A 16,118-nucleotide genomic window follows, 5' to 3' on the forward strand; every position below is an offset into this window, starting at 1 on the left:
TACAAACTTTTAGTAGTAAGAAGAAGAAACAAAGTTAATTGATCAAACTATCAATTCTCATCTTAAAGCGATTGCTAATAATACTATTATGGAAATTACAGAAGTGAAATTCTATTTTTCTTTTATGAAAACAGTGTAATTCTGTTACATTGATAAAGAAATGATTGATATCCAAGACTAAACTAGAACATGGTTAATAGTAGCTTCATAGTTAGCACGCTAATATAGGTTAAATTACAGCTCTAAAGAGCTGGATTGTTGTGGAGAATTTATTTTATTTTAACATTGTTTTCTTTTAAACTTTTAATCCACCTACCTGCTAAACATACTTACAAAAATAAACAGCTTTAAGGGTATAAAAACATTGTTTTTTTTTTTAATGGTAGCATTGCTGAAAACTCTAATGGAACAAAATGTTAAATGCAAAGTTCACTTATCAGAATTATTTGTATTTTCTTTTAAGTTTATGTGTAGATTATTTGAAAAATAAATATGAATAGCACAGACATGTAGTCAAGATTCTTTCAATACACAGACAATAATTTTCCTTAAATGAGCACAAAAACCTTTTTAATTTTAAGGCATATTTTCCCAAGCTAGCTCCAAGTAGTGGATGGGAAATACAATTACTTGTATTTCTAACTAACAAAACATTGTGTAAAAAAATAAATCTAGTTTTAGTTTAAGAATTTTTATTTTACATTTTATTATTATTCATATAGACATTTCTTGTTTCTCTACATAACATTTAAAAATCCATTTTGTGAAATGTTGTTTTTGTAAAACATATATAAAAACGTAATAAATCTGTACTAAAATGCATTAAAGAATATAAAACCTTTTTTTTCTGTTTGGGTTACATTAACTCATGCCAAAACATATTAAACCAAACATATCCTCTTGCACTGCTTCATGGCTGATGTTTACGTGACGACCGTGCTGTGTTAACATGACAACCAGACTGAGCTGTCCCACAGGACGCTGTTATTAATGTCAGTTTGGTCAACACTTTCCTATAACGTCCCCGTAAGCACTGCCAAAATCCACCATTAGCGTTCAGTCTCTCTACCCCCTTCTTTTAGTGCTGTTATTCTGGGCAGTGGGACCTTATAAATAACTAATAAAGACCAAAGCTGTGATGCATTCATCTTAATGCATGGTGGCATCAAGGACAGGTGTGCTGGCTTATTCCTACCTTTGCTTCGACAGTGCAATTAATCTGCTTTGTGCCATGTTAAGAGCAAAGGGTAGCCCTAGAGAAAGAGACAAATGAAAAAACCAAAAGGGAAAGTCATGAATTTTACAATGAGAAGGCACCTGACCTTGATTATCTTTACACTGTCCGCCTCTTTTTCTTCCTCCGTGCAGAACTTCCTTTGAAGAATGGGATCAAATAAAGAGTCTGAAGGAAAGTTCCTTAAAAAGACAAAACCATAGGTGATGCTTGTAGCGTGTGCCAGGGAGGGTAAAGTGAGGGAGATATTAGCCATATGTGATTCATTTACAACAGCATGCTCCAATTAATCTGGGCAGGGTGGCAGGCGCCAGGGTTGGGCCCGGTGCCACCTGAGTTAGGAGGAGGGGTGATCTGCTGCTCTGTGAGGGATGAGCCATGAAAACAGATCCTTTTGGACTGACTGCTGAAATCACGCTCTACTCGGTGCCTCTCACTCCTTGAAAAGGAGCCTTAACAGCTGATTCATGGGATGCCCTCAAAGCACCCTGAAAAGTAAAGAGTTGTTCGCTTCTCTGCCAAAAGACGGCCTTGGGATGTTTTTTGAGATTGTCCTCAAACTGGACGGCGGGCTGTGGCAGTAAGTGAAAGCAACTGGGGAGAGGGGGCAACAACCACAGTGACCAGATGGAACCGCAGATTGTTTTAAAGGACGCTACTGCCTCAGCAAAACCAGATGGGACAAAAATGCTATTTGGTAAACTCTCATCTATGTTCTTCATGACATGAGGAGCTCCACTGGAGGATCTTGTAAACAAAAAGACAAAGTATAAAGTATAAACACGTGACCGGAAGAGAAGTCTTCATGCAGCAGCTGTGGGGAGTTTTAACTCATGCAATACTTGCAAATGAACACTTGCCTGGCTTAATACTATGACGCATTAAATTACCGTCAGGATTGCCAATCCCCTTGCTGTGATTGTTACCAGAATAAATAACCTGAAAAACTCTGATGACGAATTATGGGGGGAAAAAATGCATATTAAGACATGGGATAAAAATATTAGATTAGGGCACTTGATGGGAGAAGACAAGCAATGGCATCGGCATGGCAGAGGATTAAAGGCTGCAGCTTAGCAGAGTCTGACAGCATAATTATATTTTTAGCTGTTTTATTTTTTCCTTATGTGCTAGTTCACCTGCCTTCTGATGTAATCTGGATTTATCCAAATTCCTGCCTAACGCACCAGGGGGATTTTTCATACTGAAAGGATGATGGGAGGGCTAAAACAGATAATAGGGGCCTTTCAAACATCCGCTGCAGTGCCTGCTTACGGCGAGCTAAAACGCCTCTTCGCTTCCCCGGCAATTAAACATTTCCACGAGGAATAAAGATTGGCACAGTGTTTCATCTGAAAGTAAAGACACAGGAGTGTAGAAGTAGCATGAAAGTGAAAAACAGCCTGTGTGTGTGTGTGTTTATTTATGTGTGCATCCATTTTGATAACCTAACCTGCCACAGTAAATTAAAAATATAGTGATAAAAATAATGATACATGAGCGACACTGACAATTAAACAACATTTAGACTAAGATGTCGTAATCATACTTAATTATTATATAGCAGTTAATAACTGTCTCGGGCCACATGAGTGCAAACTGTTGTGAGACACCCTCCACTCAGTAGTAATTTGATGTGGTGCAATAATACATCAGCTGTCGGAGAAGGGAAGGGTTCAGGGGACTGTGTGTTTTGGTGTTCCGGGGTTTAGTTAATTAGTTAGAGAGGAAAGCCGAAGATAAACACAGATTGTCATTCAAGCACAGGCAGAGCTTTTAAACAGCTGGAAGGACCCGATCAAATCAGAGCAGAACAGCTCAACACCACAACATGTTTTATTATTTACCTCCACTTTCATGTGGTTTTAATTTAGTACTTATGTATAATTTTTAAGTAAATGTTTCTCATTCAGCCTCTTTCATTTGTATTAACATGAAACTCTGTGTTAGCCCATAGATGTGAAAATTATCCAGATGTGTGGGTGTGCTTATAATGTACAGTGTAAATGCGAGTAATCCTTATAAACATTATGATAAATAATACTTGAATTTGTCAAAATATCTCAGTTTGAATAAATCAAACATAGGTTTATATTTATAATCCCCTCACTGACTGGTTTAATCCTCATCACAACGCAGTCAATAAAGAAGGGTTGACATTCTTTTCATTGTAGTCACTAAACTTTTGAGTGTGAGCACAAAACAGTGGATTTTACATTCTTGTGTTACAGATAATGCAATTTATTAGTGCCATTAATTTGAGCCGTGGTCTCCTGAAAGCTTAATTTAAAAGCTTTCTGTTAAATGAAGCTTGTACGTGGCCCTCAAATTGTAAATATAAACATTTAGGTTTAGCTTAACCAAAACTACATAAACTATTATTTAGAGTGATGACAAGCATGTCTTATTAGATTAAATCACATTTCAAAACATGTTTCCTGTCAATTCATGTATTTTTTTAAGTTTTTATAGCTGTTTAATTGACTCTTGACTCATTTGTTTCCAAACAAAGGAATTTAAGGAATCTTTGGATTCCTTAAATGGTTGATCTAATTATTCATTTTTGCTCCTACCTAATGTTATTAGACTCAAATTAGGAGAGTGGTTGAAACCGTAGCAGTGACAGACCTTTAGGCCCGGTCGGACGATGAAAAAGATACTGTATAAGTTTGAATGTCTCAAAAAGGTTTTCTAGAATTTGATGGAAAATGTCACAAGTTCTTTAAGGAATAATGGGAACCAAGTATTATGTCTTTGAAAAAGAGAGGTTTAGCTTTTTTTGTTAGTATTTAGGGATTAATCAAAGCTTCCATCTAGGTATCTCTGGGTCATTTTGCTCAGTTGGGAACTCTGAAGATACCTAACTTGTTAAGATGAGGGTTTTTCCTGCTAAAGTATAATGTCACAATCAAAAGCATTGACATATAATTTGACTGGAAGTAAATTACACTAAATGACGAAACCCCCAAAACCATAAAGCTGGTTCTAGGAACTTCCAAACATCACTACATGGTTTGATCTCATTAGTGTGGATCCATCTGATTGCAGTAGAGTTTTACTACTGATGCTGGAGTGACAATCTGAAGTTTTTATCAGACGCAGTAGAGGGGGGGTCTTTTCCAGGTTTCCAGTTGTGAACATAGTTTTATACACATGAGTAGTATAGGTTAGCACCATGTTGAGCAGTAGCTTCACGGCTCCATTCATATTTTATGTGCTCAACACTTTATATTCCTCACAATCGATATCCATGTTCCTCCTGGTTATTCTACACCGTTAATGCCTTCTTCACCTGTTAATCAGCTTCCTCCATTTATTATGGGTCAAATCCCAGAATTGGAAGTGAGGATCTTGAGATAAAAACATAGGTCAAGTCCCAATTAAAATTAACATGCAATCAGAATTTGTGATTTACTACGATTTCAGTCAAACAGATATTTTCCACTTTGGTTGCACAAACAAAAATACTTTTATTGTGTAAACACAATAAATTTATTGTGTAAACACAATTTCATTTTTCCAACAGTGCAGCTCTATAGGATCATGTTTTTTAAGCACTTTATTCCAACCGTAATTATTATTTTTCAAATTCTGAATCTTGTTGAGCTTGGACCATGTTTTTGGTCCCATTTGTAATCTAAGTTCTCTGCTTAAAAACTGAAAACAAAAGGACTTTTCAAGGCCAAGTCAAGAACCATAATCATTATCGTAAACATAAACAGATACCCCCCCCACCCCCCAACTCTTCCAAAACCACTAAAAACAAAATCATACAACTTTTCTCATATGGTCTCAATAATGACTAAATGGATCTTTGTGCATGAAATGACCTAAGTACCCCTGCAATGTCCACATCTTCACATCCTACAGTGCTTCTGCTGTCCTAAATTCTTGCTAAACTTGTATTTATTAAACATGATCTTTATTGTAAACCACAAGTAGTGGTATATAAAATTGCCTCTAGCAGCAGTTCTTTATTTTGATGCATCAAAAGCATTGTGATACACCCACAAAGCCATTTCAGTGGAGCAATTTTTCAATCTTGAGGTTGATTATTTAACCTGATAACATTAATCTAAAAGAAATAATTAAATAAAACAGTATATGTGTGTGACATTATCTATTTCTCTCTTTCCTGTCTGTTTGATCATCTTGTGACCTAGTATAAGGGGGTCATTCATAGCTAAAGCTAATTCAGTACTGAGTGTAAATATTTCCCCCCAGTCAACAGAATAGTGTGTATTTAAGACTCCCTCATCATTGTGTAAGACTATCAAGACCCATGTGATTAAACAAGCCAGTGTTGTGTTTTATCTGAAGAGGTGTGCTGGCTTCAGTGATCATGCATCTCAAGCTCCTGGGTGGGTTAAAGTTAGCAACCTTTAGTCAAAACATACCTCTGCTCGCATGTGTCACTGAATGACCTATCTGCAACATTCCAGTGTAGTCATCATAGATCCCATGTGATGAGTCCTGAATCAGGGTCTACATCTATGTTTGTTCAGTGCTTGGTTGAGTGACTCATGGATCTACAGTATTTAGAACAGTTTAGCCTGGCAGGCAAGAGTGGCCCTGAGCCCCCTTCCTCCCACCCAGAAGACTTCCTCCTTTGCTCAACTCAAAAGGGGAAATTTAGCCCAGATGTGACTTCAAACAAAAGAAAAGCTTCAGGGATTGGAGGTGGGATCAGGCCCATCTTTCGCGTGACCCCAGGACCTGGTCCTTCCTGGCATCTATTTTTCTCCTCTACTGTTCTTTCTCTGTTTATCTTCTGGAAGTCACTTTCTCGAGGTTCTTTTGCTTCTTCTAAACAACCGGGCTGTTTCTAACCAGTCTGTGTCATCTTACTTTGCCTGTGTAGTTACACAACATCGTGTATGGAATGATAAGGAAAGTCTCTTATGCAGCACTGTTTTCTGTGGACCTTTGTTCTTCCTTGAACAATAAGGCATGACTTATATTGTTACACAATTTTCCTTCCTCAGCGTCCTCGAGTCCTCTAATCTGACAGTACAAAGACCGTTTCCCAAGAGACTGTCATAAGTCATCCCACTAAATGGAGGACATTGTCAAGATGTTTCATTTAAAGAGCTCACCATGAACTGCTGCGAAAAAGTATACATGTGGCAAATTTTCACCGAGAGTAGAAGCTTTGATAGCAGCCCTGTGGGGCTCCATGAGCACAAAAAAAATGTCAATGTCAAAAATATATTCAGATGACGAGAACTTTTTTAATTGTTCTAACTTGCAGTGCTGCAACTGTAAGTGCTGCAGTTAATAAAGTCTGTCTTGATTTAAACTACACACAGAGTAACATAGCAACAGGGAAGCCACTTGGACAAATTCAGTTTTAACATCACTTGTCCATCAACCAGTACAAATTCTAAGAAAAAACTCCTAAGGGTATGTAGCTCATTTGGGATGCTCCCCAGTCCCAGTTCCTCACAAAGCTCCTGGGACTCTTTGTCTAATACCTGCTTATCATCTATATAGGTATATTTTAAACACTTTTAGAAGAGAGGAACTTATCCACTGTTCCCATAAGAGATGGAGGAAGTAGCCAGTTTTTATTTCATTTTATTTGTCTGCATTGCAGAAACTGAGGTTAAACATAGTTCCTATCAGAACTCTGCTTGTAGGTAATATCAAAGCTCCAACCCCAGAGTAAGTACTCAGCACAAGAGGAACCATCAGGGAGGTAATAATTCAAAAGCACAGAGTAATGGACCGATAGCAAAGTTTAAGCTTTATTGAGCATCTGTGAGGCAAATCAGTTTAACTTGTTATGCAAGCCCTCGCCAGCTGTTACTTTATTTAAGCTTATGTATTGGCTGCATGAATACAGCAGATACAAACAAAAAAACCCTGAGGCTGTGTAGTTTTGAAGAAGCTCCTCAATCTCCAGTCACCCTGCTAGGAACTTTTTGGTCCAAAATGACTTTAGTGGTTCCCATGTCCTTGTTTACTTGTATTGATGTCTTAAATGTTGGAACACTTGTTTTGCTGGTTGTTTTCACTCAAACCCCAACTGAGGTAGTTACCACATAATTCATCAATATGAGACAATGAAATATAAGATTCTCCATTTAATAAAGGCTAAGACAAAGTGGTGAGCCAAAAATTGGCAACCATTGTGTTAAAAATAACGTGCACATGCTCAATTTCTTGTTAACACAAATGGCTAATCAGCTTTGCAGTGTATTTAGTCATGTAGACATGATGTAGATAGTCTAAGTATAGAGAATAGCATCTCCATCCATGAAGCAGATGGACTACAGCAGCAGAAGATTCACAATATAAGTAAAAAACAAAACAAAACAAAACAAAAAAATAAAATAAAAATAAAACAAAGGAGAATTTGGTTAGATCAGAATTTGGCTTAAACAACTTGAAAGCATGGATCCATCCTGCCATGTATCAACAGTTCAGGTTGCTGGTGGTGTAATGGTGTGGCAACTTTTCTCGTCACACTATGAGGCCCTTAGAACCAGCATGGTATGGTTTAACCACCACAGCTAACCTGGGTATTGTTGTTGATGATGCACCATGTCACAAAGTTCAGATCATCTCCAACTGCTTTTTTGAACATGACAATGAGTTCACTGTTCACCAGATCTCAGTCCAGTAGAGCAGCTTTGGGATGTGGTGGAACGGGAGATTCTTATCATGGATGCAGCCGATAAACCTGCAGCAACTGTGTGAGGATATTGTGTCAAGATGGAACAAAAAGTCTGAGGAATGTTTCTTACACCTTGTTGAATCTATGACACCAATCGGGTACTAGCAAGGTGAACCTAATCAGGTATCAGGGAAGTTTATAAAGTAGAAAAAAAATATAAAATTTGCTGCAAATGAAGAGTGCTTTACTTCTTTAAGATATGTTATTTCGGTAGCAGAGAGCAGCACATATCATCTCAACAAGACCACCGCTTATCTTGACAATTAGACAGCTTGTGACAGCTGTCTAAGATATGAAACCTTAGGAGGACAAGGATGGTATAGAAGTCCTCTCTGACTGATTTCAATCCCCCCCTCTCTCTCTCTCTCTCTTTTAGTGCCTCCTCTCCCCCCTCCCTCCCCATCCCTCTCTCTGCAGAACTACAGGGGCTTGCTTGTTGTCAAGTCAGTGTTTTTACAGCCTGGCATTAGCACAGGGCAGCATTCAGTCAGGACTCTGCATTCACTCCCCCCCTCCATCCCCACCCCACCCATATAATTCACATCCTCATCTGAGAGCGTGCTCTCTGCCTCCACTGCTCGTGAAATGACCCTGATTGAGTGTTGCCAGGCTTTTGACAGCTCCACCAAGCATTCTACTCTTCTTATTAAAGCAACTTTATGCTGTGTTGATAAATCTCTTACATTTTAAATGTCACATGTAACGTCCCACATGACATTATGGAGTGGGAAGGAGTGCTGCTCCATTCTTACAGGGGAGTCATCTATTGATCCAATCTGCTTTAACAATCAAGGAAGGTGGGGACGGGGTATTGTTTGCACTCTGCTATCTGAGCAGATACCGTATACGGTTACAGGTAAATTATATCAAGTGTGTTAGAAATCAACATGTCGTTAAATTAGAGAAACATAATAAAGTAGAAGAGAGAACGACAGTTATCCCAGTTACTGTAGTCATATCACCCCCTCCTTTCACTAAGCTCTTCTGCTTGAGTGAAATATACGGTGTGTTTTTGACTGATTCGTCTCCTTGACTGTGAAAATGCGCCACTTGCTTCTAGGACCCATGCTGTGACATGAGATGCATAATCGACGGGGGCAAACGTGATTACATCGCCTTAGAAATTAATGATTGCATTGATTGCTCACTCTAAATATAATCAGTATATTTTCCTTGAAGGTACTGAAATCTCGAGCGACGGACCTAATTACATCACAGCTTCTTGTGTAACTGTGGTTTCCCACACTTTGGCTCTCCCGAAGATCTTGCCAGTACTTTTAAACACTCATGTTGTTGGCACCTTTGAAGTACCTCTAAGTGTCCAGATGTATATTCATGCAGGGAGGAATGTGATAAGCTAATGATGTCTCTGTGGACTGGGGGTGAATACAACTAGGGGAAAAACATATCTGCATATCTAAGTGGGCCTCCATCTAACCCTCCTTTAACAGTGTTCAGGGCTTGGACAGGAACAGATGGACAGCACAGGCTTTGATGTTCAATGGGGTCATGCGTATTTGCAGTTTTATCACGGTACACAACTGTACAGAGTAAATACACTACACCAAAACTCTGGGCAAGGCAGGGGGAATTTCCACTTCGAGATGCAGGAGAGGGTGTGTGATATTTCTCTGCATTTGTGCAAAACATACTTTATATATTTCTACAGTGCTTCACAAAACTTCACAATTCTTCTCTGTATATTGCCAAGAAAATGAGAAATGTGCTGAAAATGTCTTGAAATACATGCAAACACAAATAGTAAAATATTATATGAGGCAAAAACAAACTTCATACCAATTTAATGAGTATAAAAGTGAATATTTACTCTGAGTAGCTTTATTCTTCAGGAACCCTCTTAGAAAAGCAATTTCTTTAACTAGTCTTTAGGAGGAATTCTCCTTCAAGGACTTTCCAAAGCTCCCCTTTGGATATTTACTGCCAATTATTTTCTGTCCAGATGAGCCCACTAGGTCCTGGCTCTGGGGACAATCACTCCATTAGACCAGTTGCCACTTTGGGCAGACTCAGACCAGGATAATCTAGGGGGACTCGGGTGAAGACCTTCATTTAGTTTGGTTCATTTTCACACTCCATTTAACTCAAGTAACCTGAACGTCACACAGTTACAACAATTGCTGACTAGGGGGGATGTATTCCTTAAAATGATCACTGACCAACAAGAAAGAAGAACAAAATCCAGATCATCGATTGGCCAGGACAGAAAACAGCTCGTTCACCGCAAGTAAACAATGGAGCAACACCATATTTGATCAGTCTTGGGGTTTCTGCTTTTACTTCGGTTTTCGAGTCTAATACAGTTTTCACAAGAAACGTCTACGTCACTTCCCCTAGTTGGTTTACTGGATGATCAGTTTGCTTTCACACTGCAAGGGAACTGCACTAGGGTTCACTTAAAAGTGAACCAAGAACCCCAGTTTTCAAGCAGACCAGAGTTCCCTTTATTTGTCTGCACCATAATTCGAATGCACATTCACACCGCTCCAAACAAACCAGACTATCCATGGAAAACTTTTCTCCCATTTTCACTTCAAGAATAGTTTCTTGAGCCTTGAATTAACTTAGCGATTCCAAAACTTTTTTTTGCAGGAACCCATTTTCATTCCCTTTTACATACGAAGAAATGTGCCGCGGAATGGCCTTTAGTTTATTGGCTGCTGCTTCGTTAACTGTAGTTAAAACCATGTCAGCGGCAGAAGGAATAATCAACTCCTCTGCTACAGCGCGAGGTATTTTAAACCAGGAAATCTGCATCAGGTCACGTGAGTCAGATGCTGCTCTACTATATACGACAGTTGAATAGTTTATTTCTAAAACAATCAACAGGCTTTTCTTCTTTCTTTCTTTTCTTTTCTCAGAATGAGAAGTCCCCATGTGGTGTTGCAATTTGGGCTTCATACTGTCACTGTGGTCTTTCTTCATTACCTACCATTGATCATTACCATTACTTGACCATTAACTGGTCAAGTCCAGGGCAAGACATGCCTCATCATCATATTTCTTTTTTTTTTCTTTTCTTTTTTTTTCTTTTCTTTTTGTTGTAATAATCTGTTGTGGATTCATCATTATTTGCCCAGTGGTACTTTGCTAGCAGTGCAAAAACTATAAATTTTATTTAGCTTTGCTGCTCCCCCGTCATAACTTTGCCGCCTTCCCAGGGGGCCTGCCCTCCAGTTTGGGAACCATTGGGCTAACTGAAGGTCCAGATGTCTTTTGCAAGGTCTTTTCAAGATATTTTTCATTTTTTTCTGTCACAATCAGATTCTGCTTAAATACTTTTTAAAGCCGCTCCTTCTTCTTTTATCCTCCACTTGTTCAAAAATACTGTTTACTGTTTATTGTCTGCAAAAACTGTTATATTTGACACTTTCTTTTAATGCACCACAAGAAATGGGGACAAATAATGTATCTTTGTGTCAGGCTTCTAGTAGTGAAATACCCTTTTTTTCTTTTTTAAATTGTCTGTTATGTGTCAACAACATGATTCCACCCCTTGAGTCAGGTGTTTTTATTATTGCTTGCATAGTTTTGTAGCAGTGTTAAGTAGCACATTCCTCTGCACATTGTGAGGTCCAAAGACTGGGCTGAAAATAAATAGGAAAAATGCCTAAAGGAAGACTTTAAGACAGTCTGAAGAACTATTGTTTGAGATGACTTTAAATGGTAAGGGAGGTGGCGTTTAAACAGAACTACATAGCATCCCCATCTCAAGCTAAAAAAAAAAAAAAAAAATGACAGTCATTTTATCAATTTAATATATTTTTTTTAACCTAATGCAATCCCTTATTTCAGGCTGTTTCACATTTTACTCCTGCGTGGTCATTTTGCTTGACAACAATGAAGGAAATCAAATTAAAAGCCATATAATGGCTTCAACGTATTTGCCCATACAATGCCCCTCAAGTTTCTGTCATTGTTACTCTCATTTGTGTGCTAAGAAAGACATTCCAGAAAGCAGAACCAGTCAGGAACAGAGTGCACCACTGCAAAACATGTCCATCAAGGAGAAAATAAAAATAGGCTGTTTCCTCTAAATTCATTCAATCAATAATTCATGCCATGCAGAGAAGCTTGATTTATGAAGGAATTAAATGTTGTGGACTGGGCTTTGCAACAGCCGTCTGTCTCGGGGACGCAGCAGATGAAATTAAACATGAAAGGCGAATGCCGAGAACAACCACATCATCATATGATGGAGTTGACGCTTTAGAAGACCTCGGCGGGCACGTGTGTGCTGTGCAGGTCTTATGCGACAAAATGACAGGCGTGATTTAAACAGGAGCCTTGTAATTCGTAGGAAAAATTACGATTGACTCATATTTGTTGAAGTGGGTCACCAGAAGTCAAACATTAATACCATTTGAGAATGGGAGGCATAGATCAAAGGCAGGTGTGCACCTGCTGACCTTTGGGGCTTTTGCGACTTGCTTTACCTTTTGTTGACCTGAAGTGCCTGATGGAAAACACAGACATGACAGCGTTAGTATTTTAAAGTAAAAATCATCCGAATCGTTCCTCTCATGTTAGTAATTTATATTTCCTTCCTTCCTGGTGTGAGGAAATATAAATTAGAATGACAACACACTAGGATTAAAGTCTTTTTTAGATGTGGAAGTGGAAATAGCAATGAAGCTGATCTGGCTCAGACATATGATAGCTCATACTGCATGGAGACACGTTGTGATCTTAGATAATGCATCAGTTGCACACTTTACAGCCCATGTACGCTGGTGTCTCGTGTATGTAGTCTGCATAATCTGCATTCAGTTATTAGGTTTGTACTTGATTTAACTCCTCAAGTGGAACCAAGAACAAAGTAAACTAAAAATAGCATATTTCAGACTGAGCTAATACAGTAGTATTAAAATGATGCAGACTTCATGTGGAGAACCATGTTTAAAATAAGTGTACATTTAGATGAGCATTGCATTATTTCATTTGCATTTTATTTGGTCTTGGCTTTCTACAAATCATATTGAAATAAAGGTAAATCCAAATGTCAACATCCCAAACCATCCTCTGTATCAAAAAGTGTCCAAATATATACATACAGGCAGATACTGGCTAATCTTAGATAGAAAATTATGCTTTTTCTAGTCATTTTGACAGATGTTGCTTGTAACTGATAAAAAAAAGTCATGATGGTCATGTAAAAAACTGTGATCTGTTTCTAACCACGTAGTTTTAATATGAAACTATTTCTATGCTGATCTATCTAATGCAGTCACTTCATATCAAATCACAAAAGGCTATTTTAAAATATGTTTTTATTCCTTAGTGCAATAACACGTTTAAATGCCAAACAAACAGTTCTTTTAACAATAATAGACAATATCACTGTTTGATTTATTTTATCAGTCTGGATCATTGTGTCAGTATAATGTTATGGCCATTTATGCTCGACGCAGAAAAACAAATACACAGATGGACGGACAGTTTCCTCTGTCTCCACTGTCGGTTACGCGCATAATTTAGTTTGTTTTCAGAGATCCGTTGCTTGACACTGAAAACGCAGCAATACCACCGGAAATGACGGCACAGTGGTAAGCAGAACAGCTGATATGCAACCAGTAAAAGAAATAAACCAGAAAAGAAGAGGAGAACCACAAAGGGAACAAAAAAGCAGAAGAAGAATGAAGACGAGAACAACTGTAGAAATTGTGTGAGCTTTTGAAGAAAGACTATATGCGAGTGTTTAGGGTGTGTTGGGCGGTTGGATAAAACTTTATAATGACACATGTCGGCTTGTGGGAGTGAACTCTAAACTTAGCACTGCCTCCTAGTGGAGAAACTGATTTAACCATGGGAATGCAGAAGACGCATGGAAGTATGAGGATGGCGATGTATGACAACATTTGAAATGAATGTCGATATTTACATATGTAAGGGAGCATAAATGGGCCTTTACACACGTAGTAAACATGGCAAACCAGACAAGTGGGGTTCATGAAGGTGACACACATTGTACAAAGAACACCAAACTTTAAACCAAATCATGATTGTTTTGTAACTGCAGCCAAGTTTTTTTTTTTTTTTTAAATAAAGTGTTATAGTAAGAATTTTCTTGGTTTCTACAAGAGTCCCATGGTAAAAAAAATGCAGCAGCTTTTCCATCAAACCATCTTCCCAATGAAGACTTTGGGGCCTGTTAAACGATAGCTGACGATGACGTCTGATTCGATGAAGAAATGCTTATACGAGGTGGATTTGCCTAAAGCTCCTTTTAGGGGTGATAACTTTACATGATGGAAAAATAAGTTGCATTTAAATGTATGAATAAATGACACATGGCTGTTCCAGTTGGACAGTTAGTGAAAACATTTTCCAGTTATTTAGTGAAAACCTTGTCCAGCCATCTTTTTTGCTTTATTTTTTCAGTTTTCATCTCAAATGGAAAACTCTGGAAAGCAATAATACAAAAGAAGAGGAAAAAATGGAAAATAAACTAGTTGTATCCTATATCTGCATGGATGGGCTAAATTTCATCAGGGGGAGCCAAATTTTCCTCTGCTTCTGTAGGGAAGCAGGGGGTGGGATTTTATTCTGAAGGGCACACCATGTGGCCAATCACAGGGTGCCCACGTGCACGTAAGACTTGTATCTAAAGTGTCATCATGATGAGATTTTGTTTGCTGTGGTTCTGTGTTCATTTATTGAAAGGTTTGTTTAAAATGTTCAACTTTTTTGTCTTTGTAACAGAAAAATGTAAAAAAAAATTAAGCTTTTTATGAAAACAGTGACTAAAAGATATATGTGACTAAAATAAAAGATCTGAAATGAAAAACCATAAGGCTGAAAATAAATAAGCAGTTTTCTAGAAATTAACATGCTGCAATATGTGAATAACCACTAGGGGCAGTGTAGGGACATATTTAAACTAACGTGAAGTCCAGGGATCAGAAAATTTTAAAGACGAGGTGCAGTGTATTTGTTTTTGGGGACTTACACATCATCTAATATATTACTGCAGTTGTTTTTTTACTCGTTTACATCTTAGAAAGCAACTTTAACCGGTCTGAGCTCTCCAATTTGCCCTCTAACAAGAGTGGTACACAAGTAAGTATGTAAACAATTACACTCACAACAGAGCCAGTTCTTTGTGTGACCACGAGGTTAAAAGCATTCTCAGCCTTAAAGGGAGGTAAGTGCTAAAGGAGCTGAGCCAAAAGAGTTGAATCTTTGAATAGATTTAGACCTTTTATCAGCTACATTTATATGGAAAATATTTCTTCCTTCTAACTGAAATAAGTCAGATTGGAGATTGCAAATGGCAGGTTTAAATGGATGCTGGATCAAATGATCCGATCAGTTGTGTGTTTGCATGTTTAAAGGATTTAATGTGATCATAATGCTGATGTATGGAGCCTGTGTGGTGACAATGCTAGAAAAAGAAAGGAGAAAGAAAAAAAGGTTATGGCCTTGCGTTAATTAATCCTGGCCACACATTAGGGTGAGGGGATGAGGCCACATTTTAATTAGGCAAATATTTATGGATTATTATTTTATTCAGTTCTATTTTACTGTTGAGATTAATTATAGTATTACGTCTTAGCTTGCTGGGTTCACCTTGCTGAATAGCTTAACAAAAAAACAACAAACTTACAAGGGACACCAGGCACAGCAATACCACAGTGATATTGTTCCCCAAAAACCCAAACCATTATATTCCAAGATGGTCTGTTTCAGTGATATCCTGCAATCTGTTGTGATTCTTTACAGATCAGATGATTGATCTCAGCTGGACAAAAAAAAAAACAACAAAAAAACACCTAATGCAACTGCTAAAGGTGCACAGCTTGAAATGAAAACAAAATGCAGACACTGATGTTGATGCATTAGCAATGCTCGGCTACATCTTAATTATCTCGTTTCCACGTGACGTAAAAGACTTCGGATTCTTTCATTTTATCAAATATCTGTGTGAACAACTCATTGTTTCAAGCCTTTTTGCCATTGAAACGTTTGATAATCCTAAAATTGTTCAGTTTCCAACAAAAATGTTGCATCCACTAGTTTAGTTCTTCTGCCATTTGTTCAGTTTCCTGACACTGAAACATGTCACCTAACCCCTACACGGTTCAAGCAAGCCAGAAAGAAAATACACCACAGAAATTATGGTTCTTTATTTATTTACTCTTATTGAACAAGCACAAGTTTAATCTGACTTATCTGATTGGACGTTTG

General features: G+C 37.9%; 1 protein-coding gene across 2 annotated transcripts in view; it reads left to right on the forward strand.

Annotated features, from left to right (window-relative positions):
- The window catches only part of flrt2 (fibronectin leucine rich transmembrane protein 2), a 172,926-nt gene that overhangs the window by 25,066 nt on the left and 131,742 nt on the right, over positions 1 to 16,118 (forward strand). The gene's annotated exons all lie outside the window — the stretch shown is intronic.

This window comes from Melanotaenia boesemani, chromosome 22, assembly GCF_017639745.1.
Source record: "Melanotaenia boesemani isolate fMelBoe1 chromosome 22, fMelBoe1.pri, whole genome shotgun sequence".
Lineage (NCBI taxonomy): Eukaryota > Metazoa > Chordata > Actinopteri > Atheriniformes > Melanotaeniidae > Melanotaenia > Melanotaenia boesemani.